Raw genomic sequence first — 17902 nt, forward strand, 5'->3', positions numbered from 1 at the left:
ACTCCTGGCCAGAATTTCCCACCTAGACAAATAGACACACAAATCATCCTAATAAAGGAGGATCCATCTACTGAGCAGCGTCTCGAGTAGCTACGGTGGTGGTACAAGGCAGAGACGATGGACTCCACTGGCTTGGAGGAATGGTCAGGAAAGCCCTCGCAAGACAGCAGTTGTGAGTGTGTTGTGAAGGGTGCGTAGGAGTTTGCCAGATGGCCAGGGTAAGTGTGAGGGTGTGTAGGAAGGTAGGCGAGTCCTGTAAACAAAATTCCTTCACACCTGCCAGGAGAGCAGAGGCCTGTCCTCAGGCCCCGTGGAGCCCACGCTCTGATGCTCATCTGCAGCCGTAACCTCTAAACCGGGCCCACCTCCTGGCCTTTCTGAGTGAGAAGGAACCGCTCCTTGGTGTGTGGTCCAGGCTCATGGTGGCCGTCTCCTACACAGTAAAGTTACTGTGGAACGTACAAGTGAACAGCCATCCAAGGCAGGAGGCACACGATGCTGCAAGAGCTTGGTCTGAGCTCTGCCTGCAACTCACTATGCAACTGAGGACCAGTCTCTGAGCCTCACTTTCCCCCTCGCTGAGATGAAGGATTGGCTTCTAGCTCTCAAAGTGTCTGCCTGGAGCACAACCCTGACATGGTGGCTGCAATACGCGTGTTAGCAGTGACCTTTTCGTCTGTTGGAACACATCAGCACACATCATCTCCCAGGTTGAGTGGATTTGCTTTGAACCCCCAACACGTTACCTGAAGCCCAGAGGGGCGTTTTGCAGGGAACATGCAAGGTAGAAGTCAGCCTGTAGGTGGTGCTGTGGTTCCAATTTCTGAGCTGCTCTCTGGAGTCTGTTTTCAGAGTGTCTGTGGAAACTGGGCGGTGTGGATGGCAAGTTCTATTCCTTCGGGGGACCCTGCTCTTTTGCAGGAATCAGCCAGGCCCCCTGGCCTTCTGGGTCCCTTCACACATCTTCAGAGCTCTTTGTTTCCCTTTGGGTCCTCCCTTCAGGAGAGGAGGAGGAGGGGGAAAGCCTGCCGTGAATGGCACCTTGTGGGAGCAGGAGTCTGTGCCCAGGTTTCCTGGGAGCCCTGTTTCTGGGAGCCCTTGGCAGCGTGGAGTTGCCGTTGAATCTGTGACATGATATTTTGTGTTTGGGCCACAGCCTCCTTGAGCCCCACCCCCCGCTGTGGCCTCCACACCCAGGTGATTCACTTGATATTTTGAAAGCGCTCTGCACCCTTCCTGCCGCCTTCTCTCCATTCGTTTGGGTTTGGTTTTAGCTGAGCCACCTGACAAAGAGGCCAAGGGGAGAGAATGATGGGGCAAGAAGGAGGAGAGAAGAAAGCGCGCACATTTATTAAGTGCCCGCTGGGTGCCAAGCTCTCCCACAATAATCAGCGCAGCGGTCTTAGACTCTCTTTCAGCTGCATCACCCCCCATCCAAAATCAAAGGCTGAACCCGCCCACATAAACCAGTCACCAGGGGAGCCGGTGGGGATGGGTGGGCACCTGGGGCCCTGCCCTCACCACCCTTCCCAGCAGCCCCTTGGTGCTTCCATAAAACCGGGATCTGAAGCTCTGTGCTCGTTCATCTGTGTATAACTCTCAGAGAAAATACCATCCCATTTTTTAAATATGAAAGCTGAAGCCCAGAGAGGTGGGACAGCTGTCCGGGATCACATGAGTTAAAAAGGGCAGAGAGCCAGGCTGTGCTCAACTCCAAAACCCCCGACTCTGCCGGAAGACGTGGGCTCTGCTCCCTAAGGAGGGCGGGAAGGGGCTGCGAAGGACAGAGCCAAATCCACATGGACACTGTTGGTGCTGGACATCCGGTAGCTGCTCTCCCGACAGGACAGGAGAGCTGTGAAGATGGGAAACACGTGGGGAGCGGTTCTGCACCCAGGCACGCCCCCACTGGGCTGATTTCAGAAGTCACCAGCCAGCCGTGTGCTTAGAGATTCGGGCATGAGCTTTCCGAGCCACGATCAGACTTGGTTTTGTTCCAGGACAGCCAGGGTTGGGGGCTGTAAAACATGAACTGGGTCTCGGTTCCTGCTTTGCAGGTGAAAGAGCAGCTCCTGAAAGGCAAGATGCTTTCAAAAGAACAGAAAGAAGTTACTTGTTTGCTTGGAATCTTGTGACGAACATAGATTTCGAGTCGGAAATACTTGTGTTCAAAGATCATCGCTACTGGTTGGAACTGACTTCCCTGGGCCTCAGGTGACTCCTTTGTAAACTGGCCTCACAAACAGTCCCTATGTCACTGGGCTGCTGTAAGGATTAAGCAAGCTCCTGTGTATGGACGTTCAAGCCCGGGGTTTGCAAAGTAAACAGTGGTTCTCTCTCGGCTCTGCCAACTCTTCTCAAAGCCCATTGAATTTATTCCATGTGCTAAATGGGTGTGCTTCCAAGGGGCACTTAACGATGGGTTATCACTTTTCGTGGGGTCAACTGACATCTGAGCCACTCACTTTTCATCTTAATATGTGAGATGTGACACGCTGATCTTCAGGGTTATACGCTTGAGGTCTCTGAGAACTGAGGCTAGTTGACTCCAGCTCCTTCAATTTAGAGAGAGAATGTGACTTGCCTAAGGTCACCGACTGGGCTAGTGGCAGAGCTGGGATTGGAGCCTACGTCTGCTGGCTCCCAGCTCACTGCTTTGTCCTCCCAGGTGAGAAGGAAGGACCATAGGATGCAGTCTTGGTCCCTTCCGTGAGAAGGACAGTGAGGGATTCGCCAAGGAAAGCCCACTCTACGTGAACTCCATCATGTGGGGGTCATGTGTTGGGGTGGATGGAGCCTTCATTATGGGACTGAGATCTCAGGAGCCAGGACCAGTTCTGTCGTCAGCCAGAGTCACAGGTGGAGCAGGCTCCTACCCCAGGCATCAAGGTGGGGGCAGTCCAATGTGGAGTTGATCCTGTCTCTGCCTCTTACCAGCTGGGTGATCTGGACAAGGAAACTCTCCCTGTTTCTTTATCTGAGAACTGAGCAGAATAAAAGTATGTACTTCATTGGTTACTGTGAACATTAAATAAGTTCATATAATAATAATAATAATAATAGCCAACATTAGTGAACATGTACTATGTGCTAGGTTGGATTCTAAACTCCTTCTATGTGTTTGCTCATCTAACCTCCACACAACTTGTATTTTATGGCTGAGGAAACAGGCTCAGCATGGCAAAGCAGAGCCCAAGGGCACAGTTGGAGAGGACAGTGCCCAGCTGCCAGCCAGGTAGCCTGGCTCTGGTGCCCAGTCAACCACTCTGCCCTTGGCCTCTCGATTTAGGCAAAAACTGGTGCTCGCCACATGGGTGCCCCACAAGCCTCTCCCCGCCCCTCCCTCCCTCCCTCTTCCCACCTTCCTCACCATCCCCTTCTTGCCCCAGCCGTAGGTTCCAGAAAGTGTGCTGTAGTTTCTCAGACGCTAGAAGTTCCCCCAGCTTGACTATTTCACCTTGAATTACTTTTTTCTGCTCTGTCTTTATTCTGTGTTCCTTACTCAGAAGCACGACTGCATTGCCAGCGAGGCAGATCTCTCAGTCCTGTGCTCAGCTGCGCTCCAGGGCCAGTCAGCCAAGGGACACCGTCGCCCGGCTTCTCATGGCACATGTGGGTGCTAACCCCCCGCCACAGCCCACGGGCCAGCTTTCTGACTGACCATTTTGGGAGAAAATACGCCATCTAGTTTGCGGGTTTCTGGCGACAGTTGTTTAAGTTCTGGTTACTATAGAGATCTTGTCAACACACCTAAATGCTCTTCTTAGCACAGAAACACGTCTTCTCGCCAGTCTGGGCGCAGCCCCGAAGAGCAGGATCTCAGGAAGCAGCAGGAAAGGCTCAGCCGCTGGGTCTTCCTGAGCCCTGACCCCCTGAGGCTCCGTTTCCTTCTGGCTACTTGAGGCTTGGAGTTCACAGGGAATAAAGTGAGGAAATAGAAATGAGCGGCTGTTTGGGGGTGGGGTGGGGGGTGGGGCCGAGCGGCACTGGGAATAAAGGCAAATCAGAGCAGTGGAGAAAGGCCAAGCCATTTAAATGTCCAAATTTATTTCCTCTTCCAGTGACCCCAAGGACAGTCTGCCCGGGGGACCTGGATCCCCTACTGTCATGGCTAGATGAGAGTCCCCATGGACGGGATGCTGAAGTCCGGTCTCAGGTCTGCCCCTGAGTCTGCAATGCCAGCGTCTGCTGTGTGTTTATGCGAACAGTTGGCAGAGCCCCCAAGCTGCCTCTCGCCCTCCCCATCTCTGTTGGTTGAAACCCTACCCACGCTTTAGGACCCCTCCCCAATGCCACCCCTTCCTGAAACACTTAGACTTAACCTCCTCTCTCTTCCCTGTAGCTCTCATTATAATCTCATCTCTTGCTACCTTCTACCTGGAATTATGGCTGCTTATATACCGGCCTTCATTCCAGAGATACTCATCGAGCTGTAATTACATGGAAGGCCCAGAGCTAGTCACTGGTGATAAGAAAGATACAATTTCTGTTCCTTAATAGCTCACATGCTCACAGTCTAGCAGAGATGGACAAGTCAACTCAGTTCAAACACGGTGTGGAGGACGTCAGACTGCCTTGGATGCCAGGAGGCGGCGGCATCTCCCTGCAGTCGGGGCTGGGGGGCAGGGAATCCAGGAAGACTTTCCAGAGGTGGTGATGCCTGGCTTATGTCTGAAAGGATGAGTTCTTCCAGGGGCAAAAGGATGAGGGAGACAGTATGAAAGGGTGGTGGGAGCAGCATGTACCAGTCCAGCGAGATGTGGGAGAGCAGTTTGCAGGGAGGGAGCCCCAAGGAGCTTAGATGGCTGGAGTGGAGGGTGGAGTGGGGACAGTGGCAGGAGGTACAGTCAGGCAAGCAGGTACCTGTCCGATCACAGAGGGCCCAAGAAGCTCTGCTGAGCAGTTTGAGCGTCCTGCTGCGGTGGGGGAGGGGGGTGGAGCCATGGAAAAGTATTTAGGGGGCATGGGGTCTGCCCGGATCTGTGTTGAAAGATGACTTGGGCTGCGGAGTGGAAAACGGGTGGTTGGGAGGCAAGAGGTGAAGCAGGGAGACCAGGTCAAAGGCGGCGGCCTGAGCCCAGGTGAGATGATGGCTTGGACTAGGCGGGAGCACTGGAGGGAAGAGAAGCGGAAGGAATGAAGATGTGCCCAGGAGCTGGAACCGGTGGGACGCAGTCGTTGATGGGGGTGGGTGAGGGCGAGGCGGGGTCACTCTGGGTCGCAGTGCCCTTGGCGCAGGAGGATCAGGTCTGGCAAGCAAAGGGTTAGGACACGCTGGTCTGGGGAGCCTGGGGACACCTCCAGGTGCATCCACTAGCTCTTCCCTCCTCGTTCCCTTTCTGTGGCCCTCCTGTCTAAAACCTGCGCAGGGGCCAGCCTGAAGCGGGGCCAGTTGTTTTTACCTCAAGGTTCCAGAGACATTTGAAAAAATGTCACCAGATAGATGCACCCCTGAAGGGGTTCGAGTTGAACCCCAATGTGCCATGACTCCCTGGGGTGTTTGTATTTAAAGGAGAAATCCAGGCCAAAAAGGACATAAAAGATGTAATGCCAGGATGATTAGGGGGTAGATTAGCAAGAGTCCTCCTCTGGGGCCTGAGGACACACTTGCTGGGGTTGGTGGGCCGGCCAGGCCTCGGGCCCTTCCTCTGTGTCCTTTCCTGTTTGTCCTGGTTCAGCTGTGCAGCCTGTAGTAGTGCCCCCTGCGGCCAGGCTCCCCACTGACCACTTCCACGGGAGTCTGCACCACCAGCCACCGGACCCTGGGAAAGTTCTGTGTCCTTCCTGGGCCTACTTCCTTATTCATAAAGTGGCAAGATTACACTCTTTCCAGTCCCCTGCACCCCTTTTTCTTCCTTCTTCCTTGGTGGTTAAGAACAAGGGCTTTGAAATCAGGCAGATATGGGTATCAATTTCTGTTCCACCACTTTTTTTTTAATCCTCACCTGAGGATATTTTGTCCATTTGATTTTCAGATAGAGTGGGAGGGAGGGAGAGAAACATCAGTGTGAGAGAGACACATCAATTGGTTGCCTTCCAAATGACCCCTACCAGGGCTGGGAATCTAACCGCAACCAAGGTACGTGCCCTTGACCGGAATTGAACCCAAGACTCTTTGGTCCGAGGGCTGATGCTCTAACAGCTGAGCCAAACTGGCCAGGGCAGTTCCCCCACTTTTTACCTGTATAAGTTACTTTACTGGTTCCTTAGTTTCCCCGTCTGTAAAGTGGGCGTAGTAATGGTACCGACAGCGTATTATTAGTGTTCTGTAGTCGACGAGATGATGCGTGAGAGCTCTTAGCCCAGTGCCTGGCACTCAGTAGGTGCTCAAAGCTGCCAAGGTCGTGGTCATCAAGATGACCATCCTTCCTCTCTCCCTCCCTTCCTCTTATTTTTTGCAAATACCCCCAAATACAAGGGTGTACACTGTAAAATCTGGAGGGCTGGACTGAATGACCCCCACCCCTAGGTTTCTTTGGTTCAGGAGTCTGGGACCTCAAAGGGTTGAGAATATTCTCTGTGAACATTCTTACTTCGGCTCTCGTGGCAATTAGGGAGCTGGCCTCTGTGGTCTCTGTCACTACTTAGTTTTTCCAAGTTCTCTGGAGGCTCCCTCCCTCCACCCCGCACCTTCTGCATCTCCTCCTGTGTCCAGACAGGTTCCGGCCTGCACAGTCAGCTGCCCCAGCCCACCCGCTGGCTCCCCAATTACTGGGTGTCTGGCTTGGCTCACTCTGCATTGCGGGGAGATGTAGGAACTTCGTGTTCATCTCTCGGCCTGCCGGCGCTCTGTGTTTCTGAAAGTGACTTCGGAGCAGAGGGGGTGGCCATGGCAGAATGAGCTCTCACGTTCCCAATACCTCCTTTATGCCGGGTAGTTCCTGGAGCCCAGAACTCAGCTTCACCTGATTCCTCTATTCATCCCCTTGGTCCATCTCCCTGTGTGTTAGTCATATTCTCCAGAGCAACAGAACCAACGGGGTGTGTGTGTGTGTGTGTGTGTGTGTGTGTGTGTGTATGTGTGTAATGGATTTATTTAGAGGAATTGGCTCACACAGTTATGGAGGCTGGCAAGTCCTAAATCTGCAGGTTGGGCCAGTAGGCTGGAGAGACCCAGAGAAGAGCCGCTGTTCAGCTCAAGCTTGCCGGCCATCTACGCGGAACTCTCTTTTGCTTGGGGGAGGTCAGTTTTGTTTTACTCAGGCCTTCAACTGATTAGATGAGGTCCACCCATGTTATTCCAGGCGTTCTGCCTAAAGTCCACTAATTTAAATGTTAATGTGCTCACAGTGCCTTCCCAGAAACATCCAGAATGATGTTTGACTGCATACCTGGACACCACGGCCCAGCCACGTTGACACATGAAATTAACCATCACATCCTGTTGGCAGACATACCAGAGAGACATCCCAGGCCTCGAGGATACTTCTCTCCACTCTGTATTCCAGGCCAGACAATATCAGGACTTGGCTCCCACTTCCCCAGAGGATCATGGTGGAACGGGACCAACCACCAAGCGCAACCTCTGCCTCCACTGGTCAAGGCCTCTTGGCCTGTAGCAGCCAGGCCTGGGCCTGGGGCTGGGGGCTGCGTGGGAGGCACTGAGCATCTCTATAACGGGGTTTGGGGGAAGAGGTTGATGGGTGTTGTAACCTCCCACGACCCCATAGATTTTCGAGCCTGGTTGTATACCAGAATCATCTTAAAATGCAGGTTTTCAGACCGCACTATCAAGGGAAATTCCTGATTCAGAAGATCAGGGCATCTGAATTTCTAGCAAGTAATTAATATATTGCCATAGAAGACTTCAGAATGAGAGGGGAGCTGTGAGCATCTCTTGAGGCCATCCTTGTCCTCTCTCAAGGGTTAGGCACCTGGTCCAACCCCCAATTTCACACCGACTCACCTTTCCACCCTCTCATTTTAATGACTGCAGCGGTGGAGGCCTTACTCCTCAGAGGGAGCCCTTGTGTGAAGAGGAGAGATGTGAAGTCGGCCTTCCGCTACCTTCTGGCTGCTGGTCCTTGCTCCGGCTCTGAGAGCCAGAAGGAACATGTGCAATTGCTCATCCACTGGAGAGCCCTTGAGGGACTGATGACAGTTCTCATTTCCTGTTGTGTCTCTGGGCTAAAAATCTCCAGCCCCCTCAATCAGGCAAGGTCTCTCTCAGTGTGAGGTCCCAGGAGGCAACTCTTCTCAGACTGTTGTTTGGCTCCTGCAAGGCCCAGCAGAGTAATCACCTCCCTTCCTCTGGACACTACACCCCAATTAATGTGGCCTTTGGCCTCTGGTGTTAGCCCCATCACACCGTGGATGGGGTTCTCCACGTCTGAGCTCCTAGCCTGGGTCCTTATTCTCCTTCCTCTTGCTGTAACTGCCCCACCAGGAAGAGGAGCGTCTTCAAGGGCCTGTGGACTCCAGAGCTTTCTCTTCCATGTTGAAAAACGCAGACTACAGGATGTTCCCCCAGGCACGTGAGAAAACAGGGTTTGCTGCCCTTTCGGACTGGCCATCTCTGAGGCCAAGACCTGACCCACATCTGGTGCCTCTCATGGAGGAGGCGCCGTAATATGATAGAAAGTTCGTAGCCTTTGGCTCAGGTGGGCTTGGGTACAAATCACAGTTTTACCACCTGAACCTCAGTTCCTTTGTTTGTAAATAGTACCTCCCTCGTAGGCTGTTCTGAGGATCCAGATAAAGTATCAAAGCAGCTTACCCAGGCCCGGCACACGAGGTACCCTCTAAGTCTACCTTCTCATCCCCTCCTGAGGACTCGTGCTCTCTCCTTTCTCCATCACGCTCCAGTTCTGGCCCTGATGCTGAAGAACTCAGTGAGCAAACAGACCCGAGGCCCCAGTCAAATCTTGGGACGAGGAGGTGGGAGAAACGTGCCTCCAGGTGGGTTGTGTGACCTGGGACAAGCCTTTTTCTTCTCATCTTGGGTCCCTTGTCTCAGGCCAGCAAAAGGCAAACCAGGAAGCCTCTTGGAAGCTCCTTCTGACTCTGCCATCAGGTCTCCCCATACGCCTCCTGGTCCTCTGCAACCCTGGGCCCTGGAAGGGAGACAGGCAGATGTGGAAATAATCTGACAAGCTCCCTAAGATGAGGGAGGACCATTCCTCCTCACCACTCATCCCGATTCACGCCTCATTCGTCCCTCTGCATCCACCGCCCCTCCTCTGTGAGAAAGCTCTGGGACACGGAGAGGGGACATGAAGGGTCTCCCCCCGAGATACTAACAGGCCAGCAGGATGGACAGCCAAGTGAACAAGTACCTGCTCCAGGTTGGTAAGAGCTGGTAAGAGCTGTCCCGGAGACAGAATACACAGAACAGGAAGCAGATTCGGCCGGGAAGGGAAGGGTGGGCAGCGGTCAGGAAAGCTGGCGAGAAGTGAATGATGGAGCTCAGACTCGAAAGAGGGGTGGCAGCTCTCCTGGTGGACAAGGGAGGAGGAAGCAGGCCGGGCCAAGGGTGCAGCACAGGCAACGCTGCTGGACAGTCAAAGCAGTCTGGTGACCCAAGAGTTCAGCAGCGCTGAAGGACGTGGCTCAAAGACAAGAGTGGAAGCAGGGAGGCCAGTGGGGAGTCGACCGGTGATCCAGACTGGAGGCCACAGGAGCATCAACAGGACAGCGCCTCGGCCCATAGTAGGCAATTTGGGGACACAAAGACCAGCCAGATGTGGCTCCTCCTCTCCAGGGACTGACCACCAGCCAGCATTCACTCCTCAATAAGTACTAACTGAGCACATGGACTGTGCCCGACATCGTGTTAAGCAGGGAACTTTCTCCCAGAGGCCTGTGCCCAAATATATGAGTTTCCGAGGACTGCCGTAAGGAAAGCCATGAGCATGAGATTCCAACAAGAGAAATTTACTGTCTCCCAGTTCCAGGGGCTGGAAGTCCGGCGGAAGATGTCAGCAGGACTGTGCTTCCTCTGAGGCTGAGGAGCTCTGCCTCGCCTCTTCTAGTTTCTGGGGAGGACATTAATCCTGGGTTCCTTGATGCATCTGGATGCATCAGTCCGATCTCTGCCTCCCTCGTGACATGGCATTCTCCGTGCGTGCCATCGCAACGTGTCTCCTTGCAGACACCAGTCCTGTTGAGGATGCTTCCTGGTAACTAATTGCATCTGCAAAGACCCAATTTCTAAGTAAGGTCACATTCGCAGGAAATGGGGATCATGACTTCAACATCTCTTTTTGAAAGGGGATGAAATTCGACCCATACGAAGTAACCACAATGTACTATGGCAACTGCCTTAGCAGAGTCAAGGGTGGGCTGTGGGGATTCAGACTAAAGAGAGCTCTTGCCAAGAGGGGGAATCCAGGGTGGTTTCCTGGAGGAGGTGGCCTTTCAACCATACATTGATGGGTGGCATTTGGACCTGCAGCTGTGGAGAAGGAAAGGCATTCCTGGCCGTGTGAGCTGCTTGTGTGAAAGCAGGGGGAGGGGACCGTAGGGGTGATTATGTCACTCCACTGACAAGCAGTACTCAGAAAGTTCTCTCTCACCCGGAGCCTGCCCGCCCCCGATCTTGTGCAGTCCGACTCCCTCCAGCGCCATCCCATCTTGCTCTCGGGTTGGGTGAGGTTTGGAGCAACACTGCTGCTGGGATCATCATAACACCCCTATTCATGTCCAAGCCTGAATTTGCTTTTCCTGAGCTGCAGTTAAGAAAAAACATAATAAGCTCTGTATTTATCAAGCAGCAAACCCGTAGGAAATTATAACCTTTTAAAATAAATATGTATCTAATTATAGGAAGGCACAGTTTACTTTTGCTGTGCCGTCAGGATTTCCCCTGCAAGCCACATCTACAGTAATGTTCCAAAGCCCCCCAAATCTCACTGGGCATTCACCTCAAAAATACCATCTCTGTTGGCCTCTCGGCAGGGAGCCAGGCTGTGCTGAAACCCCCTTCACCCCCAGCAGCTTGAGAGGAACCTGGGTCCCGGGTTTTCCTTTTAGAGCCAGAGGCCTGGCCCCTGGATTAACTCCCAGCCGTGGAGCCATCCCGCCCCGCCCCCACCCCAGACTGTCTGGCCTGCCCACAGGTCTTTGCCCAGCAGGACTTTCTGTGGTTGGCAGTTTTCTCCCTTACAGAAAAGTCAGGAGTCCCAGAGCAGAGCTGAGCCATCTTGGGGGAGGAGCTAAGGCTGGTGCTCCGCTCGGGCCACGTGCGCCCTCCACGCCTGCATCCCTAAGTCCACAGACAGTGAACACGATGTAGGGCCCACACGCACCATAAAGGAGTAGACAACGGGACTAAAGCCCACAAAACGCCAAGTGGAGCATGCGCACACAGTAGGGCTCCTATGTAGTAAATACGATCTATAGACAGCATGCACTTTCTACTAGAATTAGCTCACTCTAATTCATTCTAGCAAATGCTTATTAAGCACCTATTATGTGCCAGGTACTGCTATTCGCTGACTCACTTTCTCACCTGCTTCAAGTCTTTGCTAGAAAGTCACCTCTTCACTGAGGCCTCCCGGTCTGCCTTATTCAACAGCCGTCCCCTCCTGCCCAGCTCTGGGCTTGCCCACCCTCCCTTACTCTCTTGACTATTCCCCTACTTATCACCTTCTAGTGTACTAGGTTTTTTTTTTTTTAGCTTTTGTCTATTGTTTTTGTCTGTTCTCCCAACTAGAAGAGAAGCTCCATGACCAGGGTTGCGGGGAAGGGCTGTCTTGGTTTGTTCACGGCTGTGGCCCCGCTAGGCCAAGGCTGGGCACGTGCTCAGTTGGTTTTTGTTGGCTTGAACTAAGGTCATTGTTTTTGGCGAGGAACACATCCAGGTTAAGTTCCCTGTCCTCACTAGCTGGCTACATTGGGTTTGTGACATGACCTCACTCCCCACTTCTGTAAAGTCGAGTGTCCACGGGGATCCAAGGAGCGTGATGCCCGTGGAGCCCGGAACGCGGCTGGCACAGACACTCCTCAGTAACTAGCAGCTAGGCTGCTGAGGTCACGTTTGGAGTGGGAATTCAGGGGTTCATGGAGGCTTCAAGGCTCAGGAAAACCTGGGTTTGATTTCTGGTGCTGCCACTTCCTAGCTTTGTGACCTTAAGCAAATCACTTAACCTCTCTGAGTCTCTATTTCCTGTTTGTAAAATGGGGCTCAAACATCACACCCCTCACCTCAGAGTCACTGTGGCATGGTGTGAGGTGGTGCCCTGAAGCGGGCGCAGTGCCTGGCACGGAGCAGGCGTGCAGAGCGTACTGGCTCTTCCTTTCCCTCTTTCCACAGGGCTGGGCGTGCTGAGGAGCAGGCACCTGCCGGGCCCAGAGGCCAGGGCAGGGCAGGCACGCTGCCGAAGGGCCCTTGGTCTCTCTTCCTCCAGCCAGCCATCCCTCCTGTCCCCTCTGCCCCACTTACCCAGTCTGGGCCTGCAGGAGGTGCTCCCCGAGGATATTCCCACCTCCCCATACCTCCCCAAGTCAGCCCCCAGCCACCTCCTCCCAGCCTCAGCTCCCCCAGGGCCCCATCTCTCTGCTCACTTTGGCACTAATGGGCCCTACGTGTTTCCAAAATGAGATGATGGTTCCCCCAGAGCCCACAGCAAGTGCCAGAGGAAGTCTCTTAGGAAATGGATGGCCCCCCCAAGATTGGAGGTGGAGATGTTGCCTTGCTGGGGGCTGTAGATGCTTTTATACCTTTGAGGTAAAGAGGATGGGGAGGGGCTCTTGCTCAGAGCTGCAGCTGCCAATCAAGGATGGGGGGGCTCTGCTGGGTGGGAATCAGAACAGGTAGCCATGGCAACCTTCCCTGATGCTCCAAAACAGGAGATGCCCCTCAATCTTCTGTGTCCAGATGAGGCCCAGAAATGGCCAGTGGGGCCAACATTGGCTGTGGCCTTACTGACCTTCTGGGGCTGCCTCTCTTGAGGACTGTCCTGCACCCCGCTTCCCCAGCACAGAGTCCTGAAGCCTGATGCCCACTCACGAGCAACATGGGGAGTGCAAGGGGGAGGGGGAATGCATGCTGGAAACTTACTCACAATCCAAAGGTGGCACTCCCTTCCAAAGTAGGGACATGCCACTTGCCACATGGGCCTATGTCTACTTCCCCACGGCAGCTGCTGGTGGGCGCTGACTTGAAAGTGGCCCAGAGACAGTGTGTTTGTTCCAGAGCTCCAGGGCCCTCAGCCCGGGCGATGGCAGGACGTAGCAGGGGCCAGGACAGGCGCGGCAGGGGCCGTCTTCATGTCTGCCTGCCGCACTGGGCAGCCCTGAGCTGGGCAGATCCCCTCGGGTTGCAGCAGGTCACCGTGTGTTGTGTCCTCTGCTGGGCCCCCTATCTGCACTCTCTCATCCAAGCCCCAGAACCGACGGGGGGAGGTCTGTCTGTCAGGAGCGTTGTGCCCATTCTCCAGCCAATGCATTGAGGCTTAGTGAGGTCGGGCCCCTTTCCAAGGGCATACACAAGCAGCAGAGCAATTTTGTTTTTGTTTTTTTTCCTTTATTGAATTTAGAGAGAGAGGAAGGGAGAGGAAGAGAGAGATAGAAACATCAATGAGAGAGAACATCGATTGGCCGCCGACTGCATGCCCTCCACTAGGGATTGGGCCCACAGCCTGGGCATGTGCCCTGACCGGGAATAGAACCAGTGACCTCTTGGTGCAGCCACTGGGCCACACCGGACGGACAGCAGCAGAGCAGTTTTGAAAGCCAATTCAACCTCCTTCCAAAGCCCATTTTGCAGATGAAGAAACCAAGGCCAGGGGAGGCTAAGGCCACCAGCTAGTAAATATCAGAGCCATCAGGCGCTGAGGCCAAGAGCCTCCGCCCGGGGTCTGTGAACTTCAGTGAGAGAAACACAACTCAACGTTCACACACCTCTCACTAAAATGGAGCATTTCTTTCAAGTGTGAGCAACACACCAGATTAGCAGCACCTGTGACTTTGTCGCCAATCGAAACCACAGATACTTTAATGCCCCACTACTGTTGTGGCAGATACCTTGAAATACCGTTCCTGCCCAGCGCTCCTTTGAAATCACAGCAGTTATTAAACCCGATTTTAGGTCTTGTGATTTAATGCATTCGTAAGAAGCACATACATTGCTACAGCTCAATTTTTAAGTTGTTTTGATAACTGTCCTTTTAATGTAATTGGCTCGTTTTATTATCGTGCATATTTTATGCATTTAACAGCATTGTTCTGAGAAAGGGCCCACAGTGTTTAACAGCCCCGGGTCGTGGCACAGCAAAGGTTAAGATGCCTGTCCTGGAGCTTGTGGTCCTCACCACCTTCCCTGCCTCCCAGGTGCCCAGCCATGGAAGCCAGCTTGGACTAGCCTGGGGGCTGGGTACCTCGGGGTGAGACTGCCCCCTCCCTCCCTCCCTGGCTGACTCGCACCACCTTTTGCTATCCCGCAGCCACGGAGGAGTTAAAACGCCGAGTTCTCTGGAGAGCCCAATCTTCCTCTTTACAACCAAGTCAGGTTTGTGCCAGCTTCCAGGCACCAATTATGGGCCAGCTCTCTTGGACCAATTAAAATGTGCAGGTGCAATAATGTCGACATCAACAGTCTGGGGTTATCTCAGCAGATATTTTTCATGAAATATTTATCAGAGAGGCTGGAAATTTAACCCCTTCCGTGCAACGCCTCCCCCTCTGGCAGGGCTCGTGACCCCGGCAGTGCGAGCCAGCAGAGGGTGAGGGCAGAGAGGTGCCCCGTCCTGCAGCGAGGTGGGGGCTGGGGCCGAGAAAGTGCAGGAGTGGGTGTGAGGGGAACAGGACTTCTTTGAAGATCTTAAAAAAAAAAAGAACCTGTAGAATTAGATTAATCAGGAGGCTGGTGTTCTAGAAAGAGCCCCTGTGGGTTTCAGGAGACCCAGATTTTAGTCCAGACTGCTGTGCACTTGTAATGTTACCCCAGGCGAGCTGGTTGGGCCTCTCTGGGCCTTAGTGCCTTCATTACAAAAGAGAAGAAATGCCCCCACCCTGCCCACCTCACATGGCCTGGTGGGGATTACATGGCAGCGTGAAGGGGAGAGGCTTTGGGAATGGTTCCATGCTGCCCACGAGAAGGTTCCCTGCCAGGGTTCTGGCGCCAGGCAGCAGACCCGGGCTCCTGTGTCCGGGACTGGGGTGTTGATTGGCTGTACAGCGCCCGCATCTCGCACTGTGCTTGACCCAGTTGGCATTGAGTACATGTTTGTTGAATGAATAAGCAATCAGACTTGACCACTTTCTAGCTATGTGACGAGCTGTTAATGTCGGACAGCTTCAGTTTCTTCAGAGGTTGGGCTTTTGGTCCCAACCTTTCAGGGTTGACCTGAGGATGAATGAAAGACTTCCCCTGGTTATAAGGGCATTGTCTGTGAGACTGGACGAGCTCCCTTGGGACCTTCAGGACCCTCTTCTGGAGGGTCTCCTAAAGCCAGCAGAGACAGAATCATGGTGGCTGATGGTAATAATGGCCCCAGTTTTCATGCCTCACTGTATCCTTGCCTTCGAGTAGTACCCTCCACACTGACAATGGCTTGACCCTGTCACTTGTTTTGTCCAGTGAAACAGCCACAAAGTTGATGCAAACAGAGCTTGAAGAAGCTCTCGTTCATTTGCATGTCCCCCTTGCCTCTGTCACAGGAATGTTTCCAGGCAGCTTGCGGACAGGATCCAGGGACCTGTGGTGAAGAGTCAAGACATCCCAGACCAGCCCACAGCCAGGATCAGCAGAGCCATCTCCCACAGAGAACAGAAGAATCATCCTTCCACTCTACAGATTGTGAGGAAGGACAAATGGCTAGCATTTTAAGCCATTCATTTTAGGGGATGGTTTGTTATGCAGCAATAGCTAACTGATACAGTGATTATATCTGCCCCCCAGCCTCTTTGATCTTTGTATTCTCCATGAAGAGACAGAGCAACATCTGATGTCCTTCCTGCTGGTCACCAGAGCTGCTGCCAGAACAGAGAAGCAGTTTGCTACTAGTGTCAGACGGTCCCGGGATCCCAGCTGTGACCCACAGAGGCACCTTCAGGACTCTGGAAGTGGAGGGTCCAGCATCTCACCCAGGCTCCAGAGCTCAGTCCAGCAACTCCAAGGCTGAGACTTGCCCTGGGGCAAATTACTAAGCTAGTTACTTAATCACTCTGTGCCTCAACATCCCCATCTGCAAAAGCAGTTCCTGTGTCACAGGGCTGTGGTGAGGATTGGAAAGGATTTTGGATGTCAAGGGCATGGAACAGAAAGAGTGCTCGACATGACATTTTGGTTTTTTATTTGTGGTGATTGATGAACAGTCCTTCCCCCAAAAAGCCTCTGTTTCTTTCCATCAGCCCAGATTGCCGGCAGCCTTTGCCAGGACACCTCCCCAGTGGGGGGAGACAAGCTCGAATCTGGGGCCATGTGCGTTGAGCCGGCACAGATTTCACAAACACTGCAGTTTTTGCCGAGCCAAGTCTGCCAGTCACATAGGAACAAACGACACACAGGTTTGAACCACCACTAAAGCACGTTCACACCCATGCTCCTATTGGATAGGCTCTCAAGGATCCCGGTGGGGGTCAGGCCAGGGACCTAGCAGCCTCATTTTACAGATGAGGACACTGAGGCTCAGAGAGCTTCCCTGACTTGAGGGAGCTAGGATTTGGTCCCAGGGGGGCTGATACTGGAGGAGACCTACCTGCTGTGCTGGGCCACTCAGTCTCTCCCCCAGAGGCAAGTCTCGGCCTTGGAGATGCTGGGATTAGCTTTGGGATCCTCCAGTGAAGGGCTACACTGTCCCCTTCAAGAGTCCTGAAGGTCCCTCTGTGGTATATGATTTCACACCCCGAGGTGGGGAGACATCTCTTCCTCTCCCTGAGCCATTGAAGTAGTTTGGGAATTATGGTGGGAGATTCCTTTAGTATTTAGCATAATTTTAAAGCAACAAGCAGTCAGGCAGGGCCGTCCCTCTACACGGGCTGGCCCTCTGACCCAGGTGAGCCATCAGTAACAAGGCCATTCCCACAGAGGTCCCGCCCTATGCCCAGCTCGGAGACACCTGCTGAGCCTGGTTAGCTTGCAGCTGCCAACTCCGACTCTCCCCTTTCGGGAACCTTAACCTCACCCCCAGCTCACCAGGAGAAAACAGGCTAAGGAGGAGTCCAATTTATGTATGTATTCACCTGTTTACTTGGTTGCTTCTCTGTTGAAACCCAGCTCCAACCCAGCTCTTCTTCTTCCCCAAAAGTTGCTTTCAGAGTTTTCAGAGGAGACGGGAAGGTTGTTATGGCTTCAGGAAGGTCCAAAACACAACTTAAAACCAAAAGCAAGAACACAGCGCGGCAATAATATTGAAGCACACTGTGAGCAAGAACTGCCTGTGAACAGTTTTTGTGTTGGCTAATTCCCTTCCAGGTAGGTAGACTATGAAATAGGTGTCGCCAGAATGAATGTACCACGTCGCCGGCTGCTCTGTCCCTCACTGTCCTAACGCGAGCATCTTCCTTGTTGCAGCACGTCAAGGGGTGGTATTTCTACTGGTGGACTTTCAGTCACGAGAAAGTGATGGTTACAAAGACCAGATTGTTTCTTGGAATGCAGTGACGAGGCAGAACCTTTATCATTCTGTGGTTTGCAAAAATTGCAAACTGGCTCCCGGGCCTCAGGGGCCCCTGGAGCTCCCTGCCTGAGGGCAGAGCAAGGTACAGATGATCTCCAACTGGTCTAGGAAGTCGTGTGGCTGGGAAGTCTCAAGGACAGACAGAGTGTGTGCCCTGCTCCAGCCCTTCCTCGCTGACTGTGGGGCTGCCCCTGCTTCCGCTTTTCATCTCGGAGCCTCCGCTTTCCTGGAGCCCGAGAGCCTGGGAGGCCGGCGGCTCAGCTCCTCGCAGTGGGGACGGCGATGTGGGGGTGACAGCAGAAGGAAACAGTGTCAGAGGAGCACTTTGAGCTCTTCAGATG

General features: G+C 53.4%; 1 long non-coding RNA gene across 1 annotated transcript in view; it reads left to right on the plus strand.

Moving 5' to 3' along the window:
• The window catches only part of LOC118628970, a 30438-nt gene extending 13102 nt beyond the window's left edge, over positions 1 to 17336 (plus strand). Inside the window, exons 2-3 of the long non-coding RNA XR_004959329.1 lie at positions 15601 to 15739; positions 17190 to 17336. This is a non-coding gene — a long non-coding RNA (uncharacterized LOC118628970). The remainder of the gene's footprint in view (positions 1 to 15600; positions 15740 to 17189) is intronic.
• Positions 17337 to 17902: the final 566 nt, after the last annotated feature.

The sequence above is a fragment of the Molossus molossus genome, unplaced genomic scaffold (assembly GCF_014108415.1).
Source record: "Molossus molossus isolate mMolMol1 unplaced genomic scaffold, mMolMol1.p scaffold_m16_p_13, whole genome shotgun sequence".
NCBI lineage: Eukaryota > Metazoa > Chordata > Mammalia > Chiroptera > Molossidae > Molossus > Molossus molossus.